The following is a 21,705-nucleotide window of genomic DNA, read 5'->3' on the forward strand; positions in this document are numbered from 1 at the left end:
ATTGGCATTGCGACAGATAACGACACATAACGCGCGGTTCGCATACAAATAAATGGATCAATTATCACTGAGGAACGCTCGAGAGCCGAAAATACAAGTAAATGTTTCTTAAGCAGCTAATTACAGTCACTGTCCCCAGAATCACAGCCGCAGTTTTGCCAGTGCAATATTTTGTTTTCAGCTTCTGGCAACAAATGGCCACGAACCGGTCAAAGGTGAAAGTGACGGTGAACCAGACCGAACAATCGGTGGCGGTGTAAAGCGGGACGGCGTGGATATTACACACCGGTGTATCCCCGGCCCAGAAGGTAAATTCCATTGGCACGTCAGTATACGGGATCTTGCTCAGTATCAGGTCCAGGACAACGACCATAAGATCCGTCGCTTCCATGGCAACCAGGTAGCGAGTGACAACTCTGGAGAGACCGCACTTTCCTCCTGACAGGAGTAAAATCGTCACCAGGTTCACTGCGAGAAGCATAAAAAAATCAGTGTACAAACATCCGGAAGCGTTCTCTATTATCATACATTTTATCCGATTTGTTCTCTGCCACGTTCGTTAATCATTGCTGCTCAGGAAAATTATCCAGAAAATCAATTATTAGAATCAAATCGCAAGTGAAATCGGTGAAAAATATCATGCACATTTGTGTATCAATATCACCCAAAAGCAGCAGCGAATAACACGGATAACGATCACTGATATTTGGTAACTTCGGGCGTGTTCGGGGAGAAGGTGTAAATGGGACATCAAATACGAACTCTACAGAAACTTAAATAAAATTAAATAACTTTCCGCAACAATGACTGTTTAAATCAACGGCAGGCTCCCTCCCCTGATCATTATACCCTACTGCAAATGTCTTTGGCATATTTGTTTGTCAAATTAGCAGCAGCAGTTCAATGCAATACACAATCAAGCAGACAGAGAAAAAAGAAGATAATAAATATAAATAAAACATATTAAATAAATAAACAAGTAAATTAATTGCGTATGTTGAATAGATTATTTTTAAAATGTGCAAAAACAGAAATACTGCATATTAAATAATGAGGCCGTGTCCAAATCTTGATAGTCCATTCAGGAATCGGATGGCAGAGGGGAAGAAGCTGTTCCTGAATCGCTGAGTGTGTGCCTTCAGGCTTCTGTATCTCCTACCTGATGGTAACAGTGAGAAAAGGGCATGCCCTGGGTGCTGGAGGTCTTTAATAATGGGCGCTGACTTTTCGAGACACTGCTTCCTAAATATGTCCTAGGTACTTCGTAGGCTAGTGCCCAAGATGGAGATGACCAGATTTACAACCTTCTGCAGCTTCTTTCGATTCTGTGCAGTAGCCCCTCCATACTATACAGTGATGCAGCCCGTCAGAATGCTCTCCACAGTGTAACTATATAAGTTTTTGAGTGTATTTGTAGACATGCCAAATCGCTTCAAGCTCCTAAAAATGTATAGCTGTTGTCTTGCCTTCTTTATTTCTGCAACAATATGCTGGGACCAGGTTAGATCTTCAGAGATCTTGACACCCAGAAACTTGAAGCTGCTCACTCTCTCCCTACTTCTGACCCCTCTATGAGGACTGATGCGTTGTACTTCGTCTTACCCTTCCTGAAGTCCATAACCAGCTGTTTCGTCTTACTGCTGTTGAGTGTCAGGTTGTTGCTGCGGCACCACTCCACTAGGTGGCATATCTCACTCCTGTACGCCCTCTCGTCACCACCTGAGATTCTACCAACAATGGTTGTATTTTACACAGTCCCGTATTGTCAACATAGAGCGGAAAACCAGCTTTCAAATCTGGCCCGAGAAAAATATGTTGCGAATTACTGACAAATACAGGACGTCTTCCTGGTGCTGCCCGCTCCCTCCCCTCTCCCCCCCCCCCCACTTTTTCCAACTACTATCCCCTCTCCCTGACCCTTTCCCACTCAGTCCACAACAGAGACCCATATCAGAATGAGGATCATCATTACCATCTCACCTCAAGAAATTATTTATTATTGAGCCAGCAGTACAGAGTAATATACAATTACTACAGTTCTGTGGCGAGGTCTCGGGCATCCTCGCTCTGTATAAAATACTGTCACTAGTGGACCATCCTGTCAGCAGTAGCTCCAGTGAATTCGCTCAATGTACGAGTGATTCCGAGGAGCGGAATCCATCCATAACCCATTAACCGATTTAAATCTGCTGACCGATAGCTCGGAGAAGCTGGTCGACTCTCTGACACGTTGAACAGAAGATCTGATTTTGCCTCAGCGGATGTTATGTTCACAAGCCGGAAGTTAACTGGGCAAATGATATTCCTCTGGAATTTTTCCTCCACGCTTCTTTATCCCCCTCAGATACTCCTGCCCTTATTAAAGAGATTTTCCTCCATTCCTTTGCATTTTATTTCATTCGTGGTTTAAAAAAAATACTTCCCCGGAATAAGGACCCTCTATTATCCCCAAAGCAATGACTCACTGTCAGAATTTCATGGCCTTTTCGTAACCTTCAGTGTGCAGATTTTTTGTTTGTTTTTGTCACTTCAGAGCAGCAACCAAGTTGGCAGTCAAATGTAAACGCCGACTAAATAGTTGAGGACGCTTTTGAATTGCAATAGGAGAATGGAATCAGTTTTGTACCAGGATTATTCGAAATCACTGAGACCACAGTCAATTTTCGCGAGTCAAAAATTCAAAAAAATAAACACTCACGGATAGGACAATTGCATTTTATCATTGTTGAGTTCCTATCGTAGAATCAAATCTGATACAGATATCGATTGGAGGAGGATAATCAGAAGAGAGCGAATGATTGTGAGAATAATTTAACAATAATATAGTCGAAATTGAGATCCCTTTCCTTTTTTTTTGAGTGAAATGCCAATGGAATTCAAGGAAGAAGTCGAAACTTCGGACGGTGTTGCAGAATTCAGTCCATATAGACAACTACAGTTTCGACTACACAATGTTATGCAGATGAATATTGTTTGAAATGACCAGAGAATAACAGAGTCGGGAATATTCACCATAATGTAACTCCTCTCAGGAGAAGACAGACAACAAGCCGTCTCTCTTTATCATTATTATAACCCAATTCTGCGAAAGCCTCAGAGTGACATTTGAAAAGCGAATGAAGGATTGTTTTAAATCACGTGAATTACCAGAGGAAAGGACAGAGGTGGAACAATTCAGACATTTGCTCTCAAATTCCGGTAATGCGGAGATAGAGCTGCAGCGGGACGAATGCCAGTGGTGAACCGTGAGGAAAGGATCACGGATTCCCTGGACACCCGGGAGTTTTAGAATAGACAGTCGGTTCTGGGAGAAGTGGGAAGGCGGGATGTTCTGTTCGATGACGTGGCAGGCACGTACGGAGCTGGGCGGTGCTGGGTGAGCGGTGACGTTGGCGGCTGGTTGATAGTCAGACCGGTTGTCTGAGAGAATAACGCACGTTTAGAAGTCAGATTGAATTCCGTTGCAAACACAAGGAGTTTCAAGCAACTTGACTCAAAAGCCGATATTTTCGAGCGGACGATGGAGCGACTGAGAGAAAGCAACGCTTCCACAGGCAAAATATCAGAACCTCGTTTATGAACTGATGTGAGCAACGATTGAACGGAGTTTACCGATTGGATCAATGGCCATTACACCCGCAGATTTACAAGAACCACAGTGAACAGAATCGTTGCAGAATTTGAACCTTTGGGGATTTCTTACCTGGAGTGTGCGGCAGTATCAATAATTTCAAATGGGTGATAAATATTAGAAAGCAGTTAAATATTGTTGTATAGTTGAGTTTTGGAGAGACACTCACCGGGAAGAACAACGATAGCGAGACCGGGGTAGTAAATCACTTGAATGACTTTTAATGCGTGCGTGATTCGAAGATCCAAGGTCATCCATTCATGCTTCGCAAAGATAAATTGAGCAGCCCAGAAGACATTGTCCCGAGTTTCTGTCACATTCCACGTTTCTGTTCCCGGACTCTGATCCATTACGGAACAAGCAAACCTTCCTTCCGTAGAGTGTGCTCTCTCTGTCCCGCTGTGTGGATCGGCAAATCGCTGTGAGTGTCGGAGCGGCTGCTCAGCGAGAACTCAGTGATTCCGATGCTATTTAATAGGAGAGGGAAACTCCCTTGTGGCGCTAAAACCCTCCGTGGAAATGACGATATTGGCATTTAATGAAATGACAGATGCATTTAACCCTTTCTGCACAGCAGCTAAGTAGCAGGTGTGGAGGTGTTGTAAAATAATTTCGAGCAATGAAGTTTTATGTGTTCATAATTTGTTTATTAAAATATTCAGTAGAGTTAGCAAATATTGAGTCAGAGTAAAATTCGAAGTTAAGGCTAGAATAAAATGTGCAGATTCTCTCATTAAGTTCCTTTAAATAAAAAAGGTATTTGTTTCAAAAGCTTAATTTTCATATATTCTGAATGAAAAGCAGGGTGGCATAAGTATTTGGCTGAGAGAGTGAGAGGGAGAGAGAGATAGCGAGAGGAGGAGAGAGGGAGAGAGACACAGGCAGACAGACAAAGAGGGGGAGGAGAGAAAGAGAAAGGGAAAGAGTGAGAGAGACAGAGTGAAAGAGACAGACAGAATGAGAGAGAGAGAGAGAGAAAGAGAGAGAGAGACTGACTGATAGAGGGAGGGAGGGAGAGAAGGAGAGAGCCTGACAGAATGTTCTCCCATCTACAGAAGTTTTAAAGTGTTTTTTATCGACAGATCAAATCACTTCAAACTAAAAATGAAGTATAGTCGCTGTCTTGCCTTCTTTATAGCTGCATTGATATGTTGGGACCAGGTTAGACCCTCAGAGATCCAGACACCCAGGGACTTGAAACAGCTCACTCTCTCCACTTCTGATCTCTCTATGAGGATCGGTATCTGATCCTTATTTTTATCGTTCCTGAAGTCCACAATCACCTCTTTCGTCTTACTGACGTTGAGGGCAAGGTTGTGGCTGAGACACCACTCCACTAGTTGGTATATCTCGTTCCTGTGCGCCCTCTCGTCTCCATATCATATTCTACCAACAATGGTTGTATCATCAGTGAATTTACAGATGAGCAATGCCTAGCCATACGGTCATGGGTGTACAGGCAGTAGAGCAGTGGGCTAAGCACACAGGCCCGAGGTGCACCAGTGTCGATCATCAGCGTGGAGGAGATATTATCAAAAATCTGCACAGACTGTGGTCTTCTAGTTAGGAAGTCGAGGATCCAGTTGCACCGGGAGGCACAGAGGCCCAGGTTCTGTAACTTCTCAATCAGGATTGCGGGAATTCTGGTGTTGAATGCTGAGCTATTGTCACCAAACAGCATCCTGCATAGGTATTTGTATTGTCCAGGTGGTCTAAAGCCGTATGAAGAGCCGCTAACATTGCATCTGACGTTGACCTGTCGTGGCGATAGGAAATTTGCAGTGGATCCAGATGCTTGTTGAGACAAGAGTTCACTCTAGTCATGACCAACTTCTCAACGCATTTCATCACTGTCGATGCGAGTGCAACCGGGAGATAGCCATTAAGGCAGCTCACACTAATCTTCCTAGGCACTGGTATAATTGTTGATTTTTTTTGAAGCAGTAGGAAATTCCGCCTGTAGCAGTGAGGGGTTGAAAATATCCTTGAATAGTCCCGCCAGTTGGTTGGCACAGGTTTTCAGAGCCTTACCAGGAATTCCACCGAACCTTTCACCCTGAAAGGATTCACTGTCTTTAAAGACAGACTAACATCGGCCTCTGAGACGGAGATCACAGCGTCACCGGGCGCAGCAGTTATACGCTCCCTTTCAAGGCGCCCATAGAAGGCGTTGGGTATATCTGGTAGCGAAGTATCGCTGCCCGTTATACTGTTGTGTTTTGCTTTGTAGGATGCAATGTCTTTCAAACCTGCCAGAGTTGTCCTACATCCGATGTCGCCTCCAACCTCGTACGAAATTGTCGCTTCGTCCTCTGCAAATCATACCTGGTTTTCTGGTACACACCCAGGTCGCCAGAGTTAATTGCTACAGATATAGACTTCAGCAGAGACGTACCGCTGGTTTATCCACGGCCTTTCATTTGGGATTTTACAGTAATTCTTTGCAGGCACACACTCATCCGCACAGTTTTAATGAAGTTGGTAACAACTGCAGCATACTCATCCAGATTGGAAGATGAATTTCTGAATACAGTCCAGTCCACCGATTCAAAGCCGTCCTGTCGGCGCTCCCGCGCTTCCCTTGTCCGTACCTTGGTCTTCATTGCAGGCGCTGCAGTCTTCAGTCCCTTCCTATACTCAGGGATTACAGGAAGAGCCGGGTGGTCAGACTGCCCGAAGTGAGAGCGTGGAATAGCACGCTAGGCATTATTGATGGTGGTGTAACAATGGTCCAGTGTGTGGTTTCTTCTGCCATTGCAAGTGATGGTAATTTCTTGGTGATTTTGTCCCAGACTGTCCTGGTTAACATCCCACAAACTGCTGGTGAAGGCGTTAGGGGACGCTGTTTCCTGCATGTGGATCACATGCTCCTTCCTTATGCCACCGAATGTAGGGTTCACAGCATTTCGATTTTTTTACTGAAGTGTCTGTTTTCTCTCTTCTCTCTAACAACCTGGAAACGAGTAGGATGATGGCCATTCGTCCCAAAAGAGGTCCCCACTATCGCCGAAGCCGCTTGACCCGTCTCGTTCCCTCGCAAGTGATCGAGTGCAACGGTCCAACTTTCAGTATCATCTTCACTTCACTTCTCAAAGCGGTCCCGGAGCACGTAGCAGATTTGACCCAATCTACATCGCTGGCACTTCGGCAGTCTTGGGCAATATTTGTGAGGAGATCATCAAGTATTATTATTATTATTATTATTATTATTACTACTACTATTGTTATTCGTATACCTATCTCTGACTTCCACACGTATTCTCACCTCTACTTCCTGCTTACAACTGGGTGTCCTGGTGTGATATCCCAAGTATTATGGATTGCCCCACCCGTGATAATGGGTCGGTCGTCATGTTATTGTCGGGCTCTCTCTAAAACAGGACGCGGATTGTATTTGTAGTAATGTATGGCACCTTTTATGAGTTTGCCTTTTAAAGCAAGATTTTTGTGAATGATGTTTGCCACGTGATTGTGTCTGTATAAGTGACCAGATGACAAGCTCCCGCGTGGGAGGTTGGTCACGAAGGTTCAGTCGCTCGACATTCAGGATGACGTAGTAAACAGGGTGAGACATTGGCTTTGTAGTAGGATCCAGAGAGCGGAGGTGGAGTGTTGTATCTCTGACTGGAGGCCTGTGACTCGTACAGTGCCGCAGGGATCAGTGCTGGGAACGTTTCTGTTTCTCGTCTATATCAACCATCTGAATGATAATGTGGTTTACTGGAAATTTGCCGATGACAACATGATTGGAGGTGTAGTGGACAGCGAGGAAGGCTATAATGACTTACAGCGGGATCCGCACCGGCTGGAGAAATGAGCTGAAAAATGGCTGATGGAATTTAATGCAGACAAATGCGAGGTTTTACTGTTCAGTAGAACTAACCAGGGGAGGTTGAACGGTGGGGCACTGAGGAGTGCGGTAGAACGAGGGGAGCTGGGAATACAGATCCATAATTTGTTGAAAGTGGCGTCACAGGTAGATAGAGTCGTAAAGAAAGCTCTAGACACATTGGCCTTCATGTATCAAAGAGTTAAGTACAGGAGATGGGATGTCACGCTGAAGTAGTATGATACAGTTTTGGGGAAATTTACAAGGATGTTGCCGGGTCTGGAGTTCATGGTCTTCCATTGGTTAACAGTTTCTTCTGTCGTGATACTTCCTTCATTTTTCATCCGTGTGCCTTAATTTAATTTCAGTTCCGTGTACTTCTTATCAGAATAGTATATGTTCGTTGCAGTGGTTAATCATGTTTCCGTTAATGAAAATATTTCCTTAGAAGTTTTATCTGACTGTTGTGTAAAGTATTTATGTCTTATTCTGTTCATCCATCTTTCCTGGGTGGAGTTGATGTAAGTGGGTTCGAGTGTACATGGTGTTTTTCAAAATTCCTCATTTCAGTCCTTGTTTTCCTTTATAAGATTCCAGATCGGTTTCAGACCAAGATATTATGCGATATATGTGTTATACACGTCAATATGTATTGTTTTGTTTTTCTGGGCTCAAGCTGATAAAACCAGAGGGACGGGCACACTCATTTCTCAATTGCTCAGAACTTCCCGACTATTCTAATGGTGGTTTGTATTGTGCTTCTCTGGAGATTTACTGACATACTGCTGTGTGAGGATGGTGACGGCTGAGGAGGATGGGGAGATGGAGGAGGTGAGGCGTGCGGACAGAGGAGAGAAGATGGTGAGAGAGCTACACACACTCAGACAGGGGAGTGGGAAGTTCCATTCTCTCTGACCCAAACACAGTAACCAAGGCAGCACAAGGGGAGGGTCTGAGGTTTCCCATTCTCGCTCCGTTCGCCAGTTCCTCCTGTTCCCGAGCTGCGGTGCGAGTTTCTGCTGCTCTGAATGGAACCTCTCACGCGTCGCTGTTCCGTCCACATCTCGTCTCTGACTGACAGTGATCCTGACATTCACTGTCTTTCTCTGTCTCTCTCTCCCTCTCTCTCTCTCTCTCTCTCTCTCTCTCTCTCTCTCTCTCTCTCTCTCTCTCTCTCATTCACTTGAATTCTCTGTGTGTCTCTGTCTCTACCTCTCACTCCCTCGGTTTTACTCATTGCTCTCTCCGACTTGCCCTCTCACTCTCTCTCTCGGGTTTGTTTTCTGTTGTTTTTTTTTCTGTCTCTCTCCTGTATTTGTCTGCCTGTCTGACTGACCTTCCCTTTTTTCTCAACTGCCTTGAAATCTTTCTCTCCAACAATCCTTCTCTCTCTCCTCGCACTTCCTCCCGTGGCAGAGTCTGGGGTTTGGGATTGAGAGAAAAGGACTGCGGAGACAGACTGTGTGTGTGTGTGTGTGTGTGTGTGTGTGTGTGTGTGTGTGTGTGTGTGTGTGTGTGAGCGAGAGAGAAAGAGAGAGAGAGAGAGAGGGAGACAGAGACATTTACCCCCACCCCAATTCTCACCCTCAAAGTCACCGTTCAGGTGATGGGTGGAAAGAGAGGGAGACGGCAGAGAGAGAGAGACGAGAGAGACAGACGGGAGAGAAAGAGCTCTGGAGTAGAGAGTCTGTAGAGGGACTGAGAGTCTGGGACAGACAGACGGGGGTGAGGAGAGAGTGGAGGACCCTGGAGGAAGAAAGCCCTGTCTAATGACCATCAGCAGATATATTTCATTGATTCTATTGTGGTTATTATTTTATGTTGTTTTTTGTGGATGCCTGCAAGGAAATGACATGATCGGCACAGCTTTGTGGGCCGAAGGGTCTGTATTGTGCTATAGGTTTTCTATGTTCTATGTTTCTAAACTGACTCTCAGAGCTGTATACGGTGGCATAGAAGCATTTCTATAATAAATTTGCTTTTAACTTTGAACGAGACCAATGGAGAGAGGGAATGTGGGAGAGAGAGAATCTGGGAGGGCGGAGAGAGAACGACTGGGGAGGGGGGGGAGAGTGAAACGGGGAGAAAGGCCAGTGAGGGAGATGGAGAGACCAAGACAGGAGATAGACCAGGAGGAGAGTGAGAGGAATCGTAGATGAGAGAGCAGCCGGGGTGAGGGAGAGATTTGGGATGAGACCGGGGATATAGAGACGGGGCGAGGTGGCGTGGGGGACGGTAGAGAGACTGGGGGCCTGGACAGTAAAAGAGGGTAGAAAGAGATGGGTGGGAGCAACAGCGCGGGAGGGGTAGAGAGAGAGATAGGGACAGAGGGAGAAACGAAATAAAGGGTGGTGAGTGGGGCTGGGGGACAGGGTGGGAGAGAGAGCTGGGGGAGGATATGGAGAGGGAAAAGGGGACAGAGGGGGGAGAGAGGGGAGTGAGGGAGAGAGATGCTGAGGGAGTGGGTAATGGACGACGCAGAGGCGATGATGGTTTTACTCATCTCGTCTCCTCTCCGCACCTTTTCTTTCTCCCCTCCCCTCCTCAATCTGATCCCTCCCTCTCACCCCGCCCCTGCTAACCAGCCCGCACCGACAGACCTCGCCTCCATCTTCTCCAGCCAGCCCGCGCCCACTCCTGCCTTTGACAGACCTCAGTGAAGACACGTTCTCCGCTCCACGGGACAAGCTGAAGGATTCGTGTCAGGCCACCTGAGGAGAGGAGGGAAAATCGAGGCGGTATTTTGGAGTTGGGAGTGCGGTGGTAACGGTGCCAAGCATTTCCCGTAGCTACATTCCTCCCCATGGGTACTTCTCAGTTTTCCTCTACTATTGAATGAATCACTCCCTCACACTCCTCATTCTGTTCCTCCCCACCCTGTCCTATCAGACCCCTCTCTCCCAGTCCCGTCACTTCCCTCTCTTCCCATCCCATCAGATTCCCTCGCTCCTCGTCCCATCACTTCCCCTCCCTCCACGTCCCATTTCCCTCGCTCCCCGCCCCATTACTTCCACTCTCTCCATGTCCCATCACTTCCCCTCCTTCCCAGTCCCACCACTCCCGCTCCCTTCCTGTCGTTTCATTCCTCCTCACCCTCTCTCTATATTATCCACGTCGCAAACAGTTTCTGACAGGAACTTTTGTCCCTTTTCGTCCCCTATTGAGTCAGTGACTTCGCCACGGTCACCGTCTCATCAGTCCACTCCTCGTCCCGTCACTCCTCTTCCTCCCAAACCCCTCACCCCTCCTCCCCAAAACCCACATGTATATGTGTATGTGTGAATATCTGAGATATATACATTAGTTTATTCAATGAGAAAATTATTAGAATTAAAACATACATGCAATACCCAAGACGATATAAAACACAAAGTAAAATACCGTTATTACGATTGGTAACACACTCGATCCCGGGATTGTATCCACGGGCACCGCATGTTCCTTCGTCATAGATTCTGTGTGCGACAGTGGCCATTGTAAGTCTGTGTCTCACTCCATCCCTGGCGGCCACGTTAACCAAGGAACACACACAAAAATGCTGGTGAACGCAGCAGGCCAGGCAGCATCTCTAGGAAGAGGTACAGTCGACGTTTAGAGCCGAGACCCTTAGTCAGGACTAACTGAAAGAAGAGATAGTAAGAGATTTGAAAGTAGGAGGGGAGGCGGAGATCCGAAGTGATAGGAGACGACAGGAGGAGGAGGGATGGGGCTAAGAGCTGGACAGGTGCTTGGCAAAAGGGATACAGAGATGGAGGAGGGGGAGGGTCATGGGACAGGAGGCGTAGGGAGAAAGAAAGGGGGAGGTGAACCCACTATAGTGAGAGGGACAGAGGGAGAAAAAAGAGAGAGAAAAAAGGGGGAAATAATAAATAATAAATAAGGGATGGGGTACAAAGGGGAGGTGGGGCATTAACTGAAGTTAGAGAAGTCAATGTTCATGCCATCAGGTTGGAGGCTAACCAGGCGGAATATAAGGTGTTGTTCCTCCAACCTGAATGTGGCTTCATCTTTACAGTAGAGGAGGCCGTGGATAGACATATCGGAATGGGAATCGGACGTGGAATTAAAATGTGTGGCCACTGGGAGATCCTGCTTTCTCTGGCGGACAGAGCGTAGGTGTTCAGCAAAGCAGTCTCCCAGTCTGCGTCAGGTCTCGCCAATATATAGAAGGCCACATCGGGAGCACTGGACGCAGTATATCACCCCAGCCGACTCACAGGTGAAGTGTCGCCTCACCTGGACGGACTGTCTGGGGCCCTGAATGGTGGTAAGGGAGGAAGTGTAAGGGCATGTGTAGCACTTGTTCCGCTTACAAGGAAAAGTGCCAGGAGGGAGATTGGTGGGAAGGGATGGGGGGGGACGAATGGACAAGGGAGTCGCTGGGATTGTGTGATGGGACAGCGCGGAGGGAGCTTCACGCTGTGTCTCACCCCAGGAGTCTGTGATGAGACAGTGTGGAGGGAGCTTCACGCTGTGTCTGACCCCGGGAGTGTGTGATGAGACAGTGTGGAGGGAGCTTCACGCTGTGTCTAACCCCGGGAGTGTGTGATTGGACAGTCAGGGCCCCAGACATATTTATTTATTATTTCTCTTTTTTCTCCCTCTGTCCCTCTGACTATACCCCTTGCCCATCGTCTGGGTATCCCCCTCCTCACCCTTTTCCTTCTCCCTGGACCTCCTGTCCCATGATCGTCTCATATCCCTTTTGCCAATGAACTGTCCAGCTCTTGGCTCCATCCCTCCCCCTCCTGTCTTCTCCTATCATTTTGGATCTCCCCCTCCCCCTCCCACTTCCAAATCTCTTACTAGCTCTTCCTTCAGTTCGTCCTCACGAATGGTCTCGGCCTAAAACGTCGACTGCACCTCTTCCTAGAGATGCTGCCTGGCCTGCTGCGTTCACCAGCAACTTTGATGCGTGTTGCTTATTATCAAAGTTCTTATTTGTCACCATATACTACCCCGAGATTCATTTTATTGCAGTCATTTACAGGACAATAAATCAATATAGCAGAATTTATGAAAAACTATACAAAAACAAAGACTAATCAACAAGCAACGTGCAAAGGAAGGGAAATTTGTGCAAATAAAATATTAAATAATAATGACATGAGTTGTAAATTCTTTGAAAGTGAGTCCGTAGGTTGTGGAATCAGTATAGAGATGATGTGAGTGCAGTTATCCACGCCGGTCAGGAGTCACCCGTGTCTCAGAAAAAAACCCGCCATCATCGGGCCCTTCTTGACTGTGTAATTCCCCGGCATCAAACGTAAAAGTTGCCCGTGAACGCAGCAGCCAGCCAGCATTACGCACTCCCAGGATAATCCCACCCCGGGACACCGGTGTCCCAGACTGAGCCCCGGCCCCCGGGCTCTTCCTGTCTGTGTCATTCCCGGGGTCTCGAACCCGCACATCCGGCAGAAGCAGCGCCGCTGGACAGGAGGCGAAAATACGTCACCACGGGAGACCAGCGAGCGACGCACAGCGCGAGCCTGAAGCTAGTTCCGTTAAAAACGGTTGGGAATTAAACCTGGCGCGTGGAATCGGCCAAAATGTCGGCATCCCGCGGGCGGGGATGTTCACACATTCAGATGTTCACACGGTCACTCTCAGTCCAGGTTTGACTCCCTGCAGAGATCTCAGTTCCTTCTCCCCGGTCTCACTGAACCTATTGTACCACAGCCTGAAACAGATGGGAGAATAAAGATGAAATAAACAGATCACACAACAGTGTCAGTAACAGGGGACAACACTCACAGACAAATATCACCAGAAAACCCGCGGATCCGCTGATATTTTATCACATTGAACATTAACACAAACACTCACCGGATCCGCTCCAGACTCGGGAGGGTCAGTATGAGGCGGCGGAGAGCGGGGACAGATCGGTCTGTCAGCGAGTTTAATCCCAGGTCCAGCCCCGTCAGTGATGGGTTTGTACTGAGAGCGGAGACGAGATCCTCGGCAACAGAATCTGTGAGACCGACACTTTCCAGCCTGGAGATGAGAGAGAGTGAGGGTGAAGGACACAGAGAGACAGGAGACGGTACAAATCCCCAGTGTTTATCAGTAACACAATTACTGATCACATTAATGTTCAGTGTCAGACACCCAGTGACTGTAAACACAATCTCCCACAGTCTGGTACTTACCACAGTTTCTGTATTTTACACTCCGGGTTCCTCAGAGCCGCAGACACCAGTTTCACTCCTGAATCTCCCAGTTCATTACCACTCAGTCTAAACACAAACAGACAAATTGATGAACAAAGTGATTCAAGCCGAGGGTCTGAGGGAATTTCTCTCACTCGGATATTTCAGGAAACATTAAACCCTTCAGTAAATCACTGATCGGAGTTCCCATCACTGTCAATGTCCCTCAGTGCCCAGCTCCAGGGTATTCACCGAATGTCAGTAATTTAGTCTGTCGGTGTGACCCTGTAAACTCCACATATTCTGTCCCATTCCTCGATGGTTAGAAACGTGTTCCTGACGTGAGAGGGTCGGGAGGGGCAGGGATAAGAGAGATCCCACAGGAGAAGGGTAACAGCTAAGAGAAATCCCACAGGAGGTAAGGGGATGGCGTTTGTCACAACTCTTCTCAATCTGATTTATCACAGATTTACCCAAATCCCTTTACATTGAAACAACACAATGGGACAGTTTCACAGTTCAGAGTGAGAGATAAATCAAGTTACCTCAACTCCCGGCACTTGTGCAGCCCGGGTCCCAGCCGCTGGATTCCTTCACAGTGAATGTGACAGTACTCCAGGTCGAGACGTTTTATTCTATCACAGAGTCCGATGACATGAGACAGGACCGCGCAGTCAATCGGGGTCAGTGTCATTCCACTGAATGAAAGTGTTTCCACAGATCCCACTGCAGCCTGAGCCAGTCCACGATTCTGAGATTCAAACAGGTAGTGCAATGTGTTCAGGAGACTCCTTTTACCAGATTCACTCCATGTGTTTCCACTCTGGCGTTTAACCTCCTCCTTCACCCAGTCAATCACCCGGCAGGTTGTTTGATGAGGAAATGGACCCAGAAACTCCTCCAGGCCCCGAGTTGTCATTGGGTTGGAGAGACCAGCAACGAAACGGAGAAATACCTCAAATCGCCCATCTGTCGTGCTGTGGGCTTCAGTGAGGAATTTCAGGATATTCTCGGGATGTAGAGTCAGGAATTGTGCGATAGCAGCTACAAACTCTTGGATGGTGAGGTGTGGGAATGTGTACACCACGCTCCGGGCAGAATCTTCTCTCTCCAAAAGCTCCATCAGGAACCCGGACAGGAACTGGGAAGGCTGCAGATTGTAGTTGATTAAATCTCCATCTGTAAACACAATCTTCTTCTGGGACACCCCTCTGAAGGCCATCTGACCAAGACTGAGAAACACATCACGGGGGTTCTCAATCTCACGGCCGTGGTTTTTCAGGAAGTTGTAAATATAGTAGGAATACAGTTGGGTGATGGTCTTGGGAACTCGCTGCGGGTCGCTGACTCTTTGTGTGAAGAAGGGGCCCAGTGCCAGAGCGAGGATCCAGCAGTAGGAGGGGTTGTAGCTCATGGTGTACAGAATCTTGTTCTCCTCCACGTGTTTGAAAACAGCTGCTGCCACCGTCTGATCTTCAAAATGCCTGATGAAATACTCCTTCTGTTCCTTGCCAACAAATCCCAGGATTTCAGCACAGACACTGATCTCTGCCATTTTCAATAAGTGTAACGCAGTGGGACGGGTGGTGACCAGCACTGAACACCCTGGGAGCAGCTTGTGCTGGATTAAACTGTACAAAATGTCAGACACCTTGCACTTGAATTCAGGATCTGTGCATGTGGACCGAGGTTCTGTGTTTCTCTGACTGCCAGCAAAATCAATTTTGTCATTGAATTCATCCAAACCATCAAATATAAACAGCAATCCCTCTGGGTTCTTCCAGACCTCTCTGAGTAAATTCCCAAAGTACGGATACTGATCCAGAATCAGTTCCCTCAGGTTTATTTGACAAGTGATGGTGTTTAAATCCCGGAATTTGAAACTGAAGACAAACTGGAATTGTTGGTATATTTTCCCTGTGGCCCAGTCATGGACAATCTTTTGTACCATTGTTGTTTTCCCGATCCCCGGGACTCCGGCCACTGCTGCCGAACTCCCAGATTTGGAATTACTCCGGGAAAAGCTGCTCTGGAACAGCTGATCAGTGCGGATTTTTTCCAGCTCTCCGCGGAGATGTTCCTCTCTCCACTCCTCGTGGTCTCTGCCTCTTGCTAGCAGCTCATGTTCCACCAGTCTCCGATCTCGAACAGTAGAAATGACCGTGAGCTCAGCGTATCGATCAACCAGCTGGAAAACCTTCACCTTCTCCCTCATCAGGATCGTGTTCACTCTCAGGGTTTCAGTTTGTGCCCGCAGAGTCTCCTTGTGTTTCTGTTGAACATCTTCCATGGGAACAGACAGTGACCAAACTGTTAGATGCCTCACCTCAGAACTCAGTATTTAAGTACACAAGAGTTAGCTGAAAATTATTGCATTAATTGGATTAATCAATGGATGCTCGAACAGTAAAGTAAATTCCATTAACAGACCCTAGACTGGACGGAGGCCTGGTATAGATAAACACCAGATCATCACATTTTCACAATTAACTGTACTGTGAAGGTGAGTATTTCCCGGGTAGTTCACTGTCCCCCAAATGTCCCATACTGGACAACCTCCCACTACTGTCACAGCTGTCATTTATTCCTGTGGAAGAAACTTTTACTCCCCAGTGTTGATGTGGCGTATGGAGATGGAGAAAAAGGTAGTGGGCATTCTGTCAAAGGAACAGGTCGGGCAATCACAGGTCCCTCTCCCCTCTCACCATTACTTATTCAAAATACAAAGTGGTAGCTATGCTGATCAGCACCTGCACTGTGGGTGGGTGGTTGGGGTGTGTGGGATCATAAAGTGTGTTCGAATCCTGTCATGGGTGTCTGGACCCTGTCTGGACCCTGCCAGGAGTGTGTGGGATCCGACAGAGTCTCAGGACCCTGTCAGGGGTGTGTGGGGTCTCACAGTGTGTCAGGACCCTGTCAGGGTCGTGTGGGGTTTCACTGTCTGTCAGGACCTTGTCACGGGTGTGTGGGGTCTCACAGTGTTTTAGGACCTTGTCAGAGGTGTCTGGGGTCTCACAGTGTGTCAGAACCCTGCCTGGACTGTGTGGGGTGTCACAGTGTGTCAGGGCCCTGCCAGGGACGTGTGGGTCACAGTGTTTTAGGACCCTTATAGGGGTGTGCGGGGTATCACAGTATGTCAGGACGCTGTCAAGAGTGTGTGGTGTCTCACAGTGTGTATGGACCCTGTCAGGGACTTGTGGGGTCTCACAGTGTGTCAGGACACTGTCAGGGACTTGTGGGGTCTCACAGTGTGTCAGGGCTCTGTCATGGATATGTGGGGTCTCACAGTGTGTCAGGACTCTGTTAGATGTGTGCAGGGTCTCAGAGTGTGTCAGGAACATATCAGGGACATGTGGGGTCTCGCAGTGCGTCAGGACCCTGTCAGGACTGTGTGTGGTCTCATGGTGTGTCAGGACCCTGTCAGGGATGTCTGTGGTCTCAGTGTTTCAGGACACTGTCTGGGGATATTTAGGACACTGACAGTGGCACTTGGTGTCTCACAGTGTTTCCGAACACTGTCAGGAGTGTGTGGGGTCTCACAGTGTGTGAGGACCTTGTCAGTTGTGTGTGGGTCCGGACAGTATGTCAGGAACCGGTCAGGTGTGTATGGGTTCTCACAGTGTGTCAAGACCCTGTCAGACATGTGTGGGGTGTCACAGTGTGTCAGGAACCTACCAGGGATGTATAGGGTGTCACAGTGTGTCAGGACCCTGTCAGGGGTGTGTGGGGTCTCACAGTGTGTCAGGACCCTGTCAGGGACGTGTGCGGACTCACAGTGTGTAAGGACACTGTCTGGGGTATGTGGTGCCTCACAGTGTGTCAAGAGCCTGTCAGGGTTGTGTGGGGTCTCTCATTGTGTCAGGACCCTGTCAGAGGTGTGCGGGGTATCACAGTATGTCAGGACACTGTCAAGAATGTGTGGTGTCTCACAGTGTGTATGGACCCTGTCAGGGACTTGTGGGGTTTCACAGTGTGTCAGGACGCTGTCAGAGGTGTGTGGGGTGTCTCATTGTGTCAGGAACCTGTCAGGGACGTGTGGGGTCTCATGGTGTTTCAGGAACCCGTCAGGGGTGTGTGGGGTCTCACGATGTGTCAGGACCCTGTCAGGGACGTCTGTGGTCTCACAGCGTTTCAGGACACCATCCCAGCTGATTTAGGACACTGAGAGTGGTGTGTTGTGCCTCACAGTGTGTCCGGACCCCGTCAGGGGTGTGTGGTGTCTCACAGTGTGTCAGGACCCTGTCAGGGGTGTGTGGTATCTCACAGTGCGTTAGCACCCTGCCAAGGTTGTGTGGGGTTTAACATTGTGTCAGGACCCTGTCAGGGACATGTGGGGTCTCAGAGTTTGTCAGGACACTGTCAGGGACGTGTGGGGTCTCAGAGTGTGTCAGGACACTGTCAGGGACGTGTGTGGTCTCACACTGTGTCAGGTCCCTGTCAGGGGTGTGTAAGGTCTCACAGTGTGTCCGGACCCTGTCAGAGGTGTGTGGTGTCACGCAGTGTGTCAGGACGCTGTCAGGGGTGTGTGGGATCTGATGGTGTTTCTGGACCCTGTCAGGGGTGTGTGGGGTCTCATGCTGTGTCAGGACCCTGTCAGGAGTGTGTGGAGTCATACGGTGTATCAGGAGTCTGTCAGGTGTGTGTGGGGTCTCATAGTGTGTCAGGGCCCTGTCAGGAGTGTGTGGGGTCTCATGGTCTGTCAGGACACTGTCAGGGATGTCTGTGGTCTCACAGTGTTTCAGGACACTGTCTGGGGTGATTTAGGACACTGACAGTGGCGTTTGGTGTCTCACAGTCTGTCAGGACCCTATCAGGGGTGTGTGGGGTCTCACAGTGTGTCAGGACCCTGTCAGGGGTGTGTGGGGTCTCACAGTCTGTCAGGACCCTGTCAGGGGTGTGTGTAGTCTCACAGTGTGTCAGGACCCTGTCATGGGTGTGTGAGGTTTCACAGTGTGACAGGTACATGCTAGGTACTTGTGGGGTTTCACGGTGTGTCAGGACGCTGTCAGGGGTGATTTAGGACACAGAGTGGTGTGTGGAGTCTCACAGTGTGTCAGGACCCTGTCAGGGTATGTGTGGTCTCACAGTTTGTCAGCACACTGCCAAGGTTTTCTGGGGTTTCACAGTGTCAGGACCCTGTCAGGGACATGTGGTGTGTCACCGTATGTCAGGAACCTGTCAGGGGTGTGTGGTGTCTCACAGTCTGTCAGGGCCCTGTCAGGGGTGTGTGGGGTCTCACAGTCTGTCAGGAACCTGTGAGGCGTGTGTGGGGTCTCACAGTGTGTCAGGACACTATCATGGACGCCTGGGGTATCACAGTGCTTCAGGACACTGCAAGGTGTGTGTGCTTTCTCACAGTCTGTCAGAAACCTGTCAAGGGCTTGCGAGGTCTCACAGTGTGTCAGCACCCTGTCTGGGACGTTTGGGGTCTCACAGTGTCTCAGGACCCTGTCCGGTTGTGTGCGGTCTCACAGTGTGTCAGGATCCTGTCAGAGGTGTGTGGTATCTCACAATGTGTCAGGACCCTGTCAGGGTTGTGTAAGGTCTCATTGTCATACTGTCATACTTCTGGGGTTTCACATTGTGTCAGGAACCTGTCAGGGGTGTGCGGGTTATCACAGTATGTCAGGACGCCCAAAAGAGTGTGGGGTGTCTCACAGTGCGTAAGGACCTTGTCAGGGAATGTGGGGTTTCACATTGTGTTCTCACAGTGTGTCAAGACCTTGTCAGACATGTGTGGGGTGTCACAGTGTGTCAGGACCTTGTCAGGGGTGTGTGGGTTCTCACAGTGTGTCAGGGCACTGTCAGGGGTGTGTGGTGTCTCACGCTGTGTCAGCACCCTGTCAGGGACGTGTGGTGTCTCACAGTGTGTCAGGACCCAGTCAGGAGTGAGTCGGGTCTCACAGAGTTTCAGTCCCCTAACAGGGGTGTGTTGGGTCTCACAGTGTGCCAGGACCGTGTCAGACGTGTGCAGGGTCTCACAGTGTGTCAGGAACCTGTCAATAGCGTGTGGTGTCTCACAGCGTGTCAGTACCGTGTCAGGCGTGTGTGGGGTATCACAGTGTGTCAGGACCCTGCCAGGAGTGTGTGGGGTCTCACAGTGTGTCAGGACCCTGTCAGGTGTGTGTGGTGTCTCACAGTCTGTCAGGAACCTGCCAGGGGTGTTTGGTGTCTCACAGAGTGTCAGGACACTTTCAGGGACATCTGGGGTCTCACAGTGTGTCAGGACCCTGTCAGGGGTGTGTGGGGTCTCACCGTGTGTCAGGACCCTATCAAGAATATGTAATATCTCACAGTGTGTCAGGACCCTGGCAAGGGTGTCCGGGGTCTCACAGTGTGTTTGGACACTGTCAGGGACGTGTGGGGTCTCACGGTCTGTCAGGACGCTGTTATGGATGTGTGGGGTCTCACAGTGTGTCAGGACCCTGTCAGGGGTGTGTGGGGTCTCACCGTGTGTCAGGACCCTATCAAGGATATGTATTATCTCACAGTGTGTCAGGACCCTGTCAGGTGTGTGTGGGTTCTCACATTGTGTCAGGACTCTGTCAGGAGTGTGTGGTGTGTCAGGGCCCAGTCAGGTGTCTGTGGGTTCTCACAGTGTATCAGGACACTGTCAGTGGTGTGTGGGTTCTGACAGTGTGTCAGCAACCTGTCAAGTGTGTGGGGGGTCTCACAGTCTGTCAGGAACCTGTCAGGAGTGTGTGGGGTCTCAAAGTGTGTCAGGACCCTGTCAGGGACGTCTGGGGTCTCACAGTGTTTTAGGACCCTGTCAGGAGTGTTTGGGGTTTCCATTCATTGTACTTGGCTGTGATTGGGAGTGTAGGAAAACATTGATTGTGTACATATTTACTTTAGAGAGTGTGAGAATGGGAGAAATGATGTTCTTCAATAATCAGGGAGTGTATCTGTTTGATATTCAGAAATGGTTGTGGGAAATTCACTGTCATGTCTGTTCCCTCGGCAAACAACATGAGGATTAGTGAAGGACAAGCTTGTAGCGATTTACCAAACCCATGGTGCAGGGAAACTGAGGGGTTTCATTGACCGGATGTGGACTGGAACATCATTAACAGAGGTGACAAAGACATGAGTAGTTTGTAAAGTTCCTGATTCGTCTATCTCTGGTCCCAGATTTAAATTATTGTCTTTGGGATTTGTTCTTGTAAATGAAAGAGACTGAACCAGGATTCTGGCCGAGATTCCTTATATTTCTGTTAAGAGGTTCGAATAATCAGTGAAACATGGGCTGATGCAATGTTAATAAGTTTTGTGATATTTGTCTTTCTTACACTCTCTCCTCTGTCCAACTCAGTCTGCGGTGATGAAGCCTCACAATCTCTGAGCCCATGCACTGCCCCGGGCTCTATTTTCTCTGACGTGATGGGTTTATGGATGCAGTGAGCTTCCCATCCAGACCATCACAATTTAACTAATTACAATATTATTTATAGATGTTTTCAGTCCTTTGCACCTTCCTTGTCGCTATCCCACAACCCTCAGTTTCCCTGTCCTAATTCCCATCTCTCACCCTTCCACAGTGTCCATCACACAATGCCGGTAGACAGGAATTTCAGCTTCTGTAGACTGAGCTGAGGAATATGTCCCCCAATCTCACCCTCTCTAACACTGTAGCAGTGTTTGCACGAGGGAGTGCAGATGTAAACACAGCGGTGTTCATATGCTGCTCTGTGGTTGAACAGACCGGTTGGGATGTTACCTGCTTTTCTAATTAAAGTGATGCTATTATTACTATTCTGTGACTGGAACTTCAGTGGACGCCCAACTCTAAGAAAAGATAATCTGCAGGAACTGGGGGAGTTTAGAAAATGGTTAAGGATGAGGCTGTTCAGGAGGGGGCAGTGGCTGGCAAGAGAAGGTTTTGACTTTTTCGTGTGTTTTTTTTCCATTCTCCGGATCGCCCCCTTCTCCACCCAGACTCCGGTGGGGATCTGTAGTTGCAGGTCCCAGAGCGGTGTGACAACTCTAGTCAAACTCGCCAGCTCTCTGCCTCTTTCCTCAAAATGTTCTTTGAAATCTCTCCCTCTAGGAAACATGTTTCCCTGTGTCTCACTGTGTTCTCTGTCACAGTACCAACA

General features: G+C 48.6%; 2 protein-coding genes and 1 pseudogene across 2 annotated transcripts in view; 2 read left to right on the forward strand and 1 right to left on the reverse strand.

Annotated features, from left to right (window-relative positions):
- Positions 1 to 21,705, reverse strand: part of LOC140208268 (NACHT, LRR and PYD domains-containing protein 3-like) — a 552,847-nt gene that overhangs the window by 348,867 nt on the left and 182,275 nt on the right. The gene's annotated exons all lie outside the window — the stretch shown is intronic.
- Positions 1 to 21,705, forward strand: part of LOC140208264 (uncharacterized) — a 351,814-nt gene that overhangs the window by 217,010 nt on the left and 113,099 nt on the right. The gene's annotated exons all lie outside the window — the stretch shown is intronic.
- On the forward strand, positions 16,237 to 18,629 carry LOC140207373 (uncharacterized; annotated as a pseudogene).

This window comes from Mobula birostris, chromosome 13, assembly GCF_030028105.1.
Source record: "Mobula birostris isolate sMobBir1 chromosome 13, sMobBir1.hap1, whole genome shotgun sequence".
NCBI lineage: Eukaryota > Metazoa > Chordata > Chondrichthyes > Myliobatiformes > Myliobatidae > Mobula > Mobula birostris.